Source organism: Schistocerca serialis, chromosome 8, assembly GCF_023864345.2.
Source record: "Schistocerca serialis cubense isolate TAMUIC-IGC-003099 chromosome 8, iqSchSeri2.2, whole genome shotgun sequence".
Classification (NCBI taxonomy): Eukaryota; Metazoa; Arthropoda; class Insecta; order Orthoptera; family Acrididae; genus Schistocerca; species Schistocerca serialis.
This window is the reverse complement of record NC_064645.1, coordinates 615,272,468-615,278,569: the sequence shown is the minus strand read 5'-3', so window position 1 is coordinate 615,278,569 and position 6,102 is coordinate 615,272,468. Positions and strand designations below refer to the sequence as shown.

The window sequence follows — 6,102 nt, the reverse complement described above, 5'->3', positions numbered from 1 at the left end:
TGACTGCGATTGAAAATGGAAAGAATAAGGTTTCAAGGTGTTATTAAACATTTTCATTTCAAGGGTTGGACTGCTTAACATAACAAACCATAACTGGGCAAAGTTAGGGCGGATTCTGCACCATTATTGGAGGCAATTTACTTTTGATTGATGAATTTAAACACGGGCGGACAGGCACCGAAGATGAAGCCCGCTCTGGCTGTCCATTGACAAAATCCATGATATTGTAATGCGAGAATGCTGACACTGTAGGCAACTCAGCTGAGTGTGTGCATAATATCCTGCATGGAGAATTGGCTATGAAAAAGCTGTGTTACGAGATGTGTGCCGCGACTGCTCACAGTCGACCAAAAGCACATCCGGCACAACATGTCTGGCGATGTTTAACCGCAATCCCCAAAAACTTATTGCGTCGATTTATGACTGTTGATGAATCCTGGATCCACAATTACGCATGAGAGTCAAAACTGCAGTCAGAACAATGGGCAGAGGCTAGTGAAAGTGCACCGAAGAAGGCAGAGATCATTTTGTCAGTTGGTGATGTGATAGTCACTGTTTTTTTGTGATTCCCAAAGAATAATCCTCATAGATTACTTGGAAAAAACAAGAAACCTATTATGCTTCATTTTTGAATAGTTTGAAAGTTACTTTGGCGGAGAAAAGACCAAGGCTAGCACGCAGAAAAGTGCTGTTTCACCAGGATAACGCACCATCCCACACATTAGCTTTAACAATGGCGAAAGAGCACGAGTTGTGCTTTGGGTTGGTTCCTCATCCACCCTTGTCACCAGACTAGGGTGAACCAGATTTCCCGGTCCCTAACTTGAAGCTTTGGCTTGCAAGGAAGAAATTGTCATGAAATGAAGAAATGATAATTGCTATAATGGATAACTAGGAATTCGGGTGGGAAGTTTTGGAATCGGATCACCATAATGGAAGGAGTTGGGTCCCCATATAACTGCTTCAGCTTTCATCACTTTTATTACATAACTTACCTTCATTAAATCCAAGCGAGTTTTAAAACCAATCAACAGTAAAAATGACTGAACAGACTTAAGAAAAATGACTTTTAAACAGATGCCACTAATTAAGAGCCACCAGCCATTAACCATACACCAAAAGCATAGAATTTGAAAAGCAATTAACTACAGTTAGCCTAATTCACTGAGCTGCCTTTTTTAACAACATGACAATTCAACATCTGCCATTAATTATGAACCCTCTATTATTCAGTAGACAGCAAAATACAGCATTTTAGAAACAACAGTCATTGAAAAGCAGCTACAGTTAGCCAAAATTCACTTATCAGATATTAAGCAAGTGAGTCTTAAACAGGTGCCATTAATGATGAACCCACTGTCGATCAGTACACACACAACGTACAGAATTATAAAAACGAATAAGTCACTGAATGGGCAGCTACAGTTAACCAGAATTCGCTAATCAAATTCTAATCAAACAGCTGCTATGAGCTATGAAACCACTGTCGTGCTGTAGATAGTGAAAAACAGAATTGAAAAACAATTAAGTCACTGAAAAGGCATCTACAATTAGCCAAATTTTGCTGATCAGTTTTAACCAAATGACTTTTAAGCAGCTGTTATTGATTATGAGTGGTTGCTGCATAAGCCCCACTGGTGGTGGGGGGAAGGGGGGGGGAGGGGAGGAGCGATAGGTAAAGACTTACACGGACGTTGCTTAATCTGGACAAGATGATATTCTTAAGCCTGCAAGAGACCGCACCGCATTCAGTAGCGTCGAACGGGCCAGGTAACCAAGTCGCTGGTGTGTTTTCCAAAATATCATGTCCACTCACGGATATCGCTTCGCAGGACAGGCGATGACCGACAATCAAAACCAGGCGCGGTGCCTTCGCAGGAGGCAATTCATTCCTTCGTGTACCATCGAGAAACCAAACCTCTGGCGCACCCGACCGACTCGCTCCGCATACCAGAAGCTCACAGCGAAAAACCTTCCTACTTCACGGCTTTTGTCCCCACCGATGGCGTTACCGGTGTACCTCAAAGTTGTTCAAACAAAGATCGTCAACGAGGGGCGAAATTGACAGCAAGCCGAGCCCGCTCGGCTCAGCAGTCAATGAGTATTATGCAGAGTTTGACAGGACCTATTTTTCCGATAGGATGGAAAACCTGATCGATGTATCATGCTCATGTCCCTCAGCGCACACTCCGCTGCAGAGTGAAAATCTCATTCTGGAAACATCCCCCAGGCTGTGGCTAAGCCATGTCTCCGCAATATCCTTTCTTTCAGGAGTGTTAGTTCTGCAAGGTTCGCAGGAGAGCTTCTGTAAAGTTTGGAAGGTAGGAGACGAGGTACTGGCAGAAGTAAAGCTGTGAGTACCGGGCGTGAGTCCTGCTTCGGTAGCTCAGTTGGTAGAGCACTTGCCCGCGAAAGGCAAAGGTCCCGAGTTCGAGTCTCGGCCGGGCACACAGTTTTAATCTGCCAGGAAGTTTCATATCAGCGCACACTCCGCTGCAGGATGAAAATCTCATTCTGGTAACATCCCCCAGGCTGTGGCTAAGCCATGTCTCCGCAATATCCTTTCTTTCAGGAGTGCTAGTTCTGCAAGGTTCGCAGGAGACCTTCTGTAAAGTTTGGAAGGTAGGAGACGAAATACTGGCAGAAGTAAAGCTGCGAGGGCCGGGCGTGAGTCGTGCTTCGGTAGCTCAGATGGTAGAGCACTTGCCCGCGGAAGGCAAAGGTCCCGAGTTCGAGTCTCGGTCGGCGCACACAGTTTTAATCTGCCAGGAAGTTTCATATCAGCGCACACTCCGCTGCAGAGTGAAAATCTCATTATGGTTGCAGTTGTTTGTCTTCTTCTCGTGTTGACTGCCGCCACTCGGTTTCGCAAGCGTTGCCTGTCCGCTAGTGGCAGCAGAGGCGGTTATTGATATGTAGTAACTGTTGCCATATCTTTGGGCCGACGTCGTTGTTTTTCTGGGAAGTGTGAGTGTCCCAGTTCAGCTGGGGACTGGAGAGAAGCCAGGGCAGCGCAGTGCGAGAACACGCCGGGACTGCTGGCGGCACGCATGGACTGCCGGATGGAAGGGCTGTGGTCACGAGGGTGCACAACTTCGTCGTAAACCGGATCCAGCAAGCTTTAAGATGAGTGCATTTCAATCCAAGTACAGAAACCTCCACCATTGTGATATCCCACGATTCTCCAGTGACTTGGGTTCGTGTTGCTGCTCGTAGTGTCGCCGAGGCGAAGAGCAGAGAGTGGAGTGCTTGGGGAAGGCGGATCTGACTAGCTTTCCTCTACTTCTTATTACTATTTACTGTGTTCAACTTGTTACAATTTGTTAAGTTCAACCAGCGGTAATTTTTGTTGCCTGGTGGCCGCTAACGCCCCAGTTACCTGCCCTGGAGGTTAGTGTATGTAATGGCAGTATACATTTCCTCGCCTTGCCGCTGTTGTCCGGTAAGGCGTGTAGTTTTGACGGCTTTCTTGATTGTAGGCTGGTTGGTGATTCTTCTACTCTGGTGGTAATGATTCCTTTCTCGTTCTGGGGGCTCTGAACAGTACTCTGGACGCAGTGCAGACCGCCGGTTCCAGCTTTGGCGTATTGTTCCATATTTACCTTTGGTTTATCGGACGTCAGGTAGCTTCAACAAGATTATGATTAGTCATTCGTTAGACTGCCACTAGTCTGAGTTACCATCTTGTGAAGTGGATGAAACTCTGGGCTGCCTATCTCATCGCTTGTGAAAGTGTTTGTTGCTGGACCTTCTCAGAGGTCGATTCCTGGAGCACCGTCTTAATCGTTTTTTTTTACATTATTTTTTGCTATTGTATTTGCTGTTTTACAGCAGGTTTCAAAATTTTTTTATAGTATTGCCGTTCCTGGCGTGTAAAGCCTTCAGCTGTGATTGTGGTCATTTGCCTCAAAATTCAAATTTGGTATTTGTATTTTAGCAGTAAGCCTTGTAACCTTATTTACTGCCATTCCTGGCGCCTGATGCCTTTTGCTGTGTTTGTGGCGACTTACCTTAACATTTCAATACCTGTAAGATGTAAATTGGAGCGAGTTCTTAAACAATTCTTAATTATTGCCATTCTTGGCGTGTAAGGACTTGAGCCATGATTGTGGTCGCTTGCCTTAAAATTCTAATTTGGATTTACGCAGTAAGCTTTTGAAACCTTATTTACTGCCATTCCTGGCGTCTGATGCAGTCTTCTGTGTTTGTGGTGACTTGCCTTTAATATTTCAATACCTGTAATTTGTATGTTGCAGCGAGTTTTAAACAATTCTTAATTTATTGCCACTCCTAGCGTGTATGGCGTTCTGCCCAGGTCACAGTGGCTTGTCTTTAAAATATTATCTGTTGCACGTGTATTTAATTGTTCAAAATGGCTCTGAGCACTATGGGACGTAACATCTATAGTCATCAGTCCCCTAGAACTTAGAACTACTTAAACCTAACTAACCTAAGGACAACACACAACACCCAGTCATCACGAGGCAGAGAAAATCCCTGACCCCGCCGGGAATCTAACCCGTGTATATAATGGTGATTTGTTAATTTGTAACTCACTGAAAACATTATTATTTACACTGTTGTTTATTTCTTCATTAATAACGTGTGGTATATTTTATTTATTGTTGAGTCTGGAATTACTGGTTTAAAATAAATTGTGTGTAATTGTAAAAGGCAACCAATGGTAACTGAGTATGGCTTCGTCCACAATCGTAACCGAAAGCTGTCTTCCCTGGACCACCACCAGGTTTCACAAACATTCTTTCTTACTTTGTTCACCAGACACGTCAAATCACCCTTTTGCCTGGCATGGCCAAAGCCGTTCTGATTGGCTGCGCAGAACGGGATATCACTTACAAGGGAACCTCCCCATCGCACCCCCCTCAGATTTAGTTATAAGTTGGCACAGTGGACAGGCCTTGAAAAACTGAACGCAGATCAATCGAGAAAACAGGAAGAAGTTGTGTGGAACTATGAAAAAATAAGCAAAATATACAAATTGAGTAGTCCATGCGAAGACAGCGAACATCAAGCATAATGTCGGCGCAGGATCACTGTGGTCCCGTGGTTAGCGTGAACAACTGCAGAATGAGAGGTCCTTGGTTCAAGTCTCCCTCGAGCGAAAAATTTTTCTTTATTTTCGCAAAGTTATGATCTGTCCATTCGTTCATTGACGTCTCTGTTCAGTGTAAAGTTTAGTGTCTGTGTTTTGCGACCGCACCGCAAAACCGTGCGATTAGTAGACGAAAGGACGTGACTCTTCAATGAGAACCGAAAACATTTGATCGCAAGGCCATAGGTCAACCGATTCCTCCACAGGAAAACACGTCTGATATATTCTATACGACACTGGTGACAGCATGTGCGTCACATGACAGGAATATGTTGTCGACCCACATAACTTGTACACTTGGCGAATGGGTAAAAACATTCTTCTACGTTGCCCGATTTAGGTTTTCTTGTGGATGTGATAATTACTCCCAAAAAAGTGATGAAAACGCAAGAGTTTGTCACATAAGCTGCAACAAATGAATCCAACAGTTTCACAGTCGCTCACTTTTCCATGTGCTCTGTCAAAACATATGTTTTGAACGTTTTAAAATTTTTCCGTGTGTAGACCGTCAAATCCTGCATATGTCCAAGCAAATCTGAACATGTCCTGGAATTTTGGAGAGCGAAGTTGATTATGTGTGAGTGCCTGAACTTTGATAATTGTCTGAAAATAAAAAATTAAAATTTTCGCTCGAAAGAAAACTTGAACCAAGGACCTCTCGCTCTGCAGCTGCTTACGCTAACCACGAGACTGCGGCTCTCCTGAGTTGAGTCTATCCCAGATGTTGCCTATCATTCGCATGGATTACTCAGTTTGTATATTTTGTTGTTTTTTTTTTCATAGTTCCACACAACTTCTTCTTGTTTTCTCGATTGATCTGTGTTCAGTGTTTCAAGGCCTATCCACTGTGCCAACTTATAACTAAATCTGAGGGGGGTGCGATGGGGAGGTTCCCTTGTGAGTACAGACTACCTGAGGACCGACTTGACAGGGTCGCCGGTGCACATGTGACGGTGTTGGCAAGTGGAGTGACGGAGCGACCTCAAGGC

At 44.3% G+C, this 6,102-nt stretch overlaps 1 non-coding gene across 1 annotated transcript; it reads left to right on the top strand.

Moving 5' to 3' along the window:
* The first annotated feature begins 2,374 nt into the window (after positions 1 to 2,374).
* Trnas-cga (transfer RNA serine (anticodon CGA)) lies at positions 2,375 to 2,449 on the top strand. Its single transcript has one exon. It is a non-coding gene; the product is annotated as a tRNA-Ser (tRNA).
* The last annotated feature ends 3,653 nt before the right edge of the window (positions 2,450 to 6,102 follow it).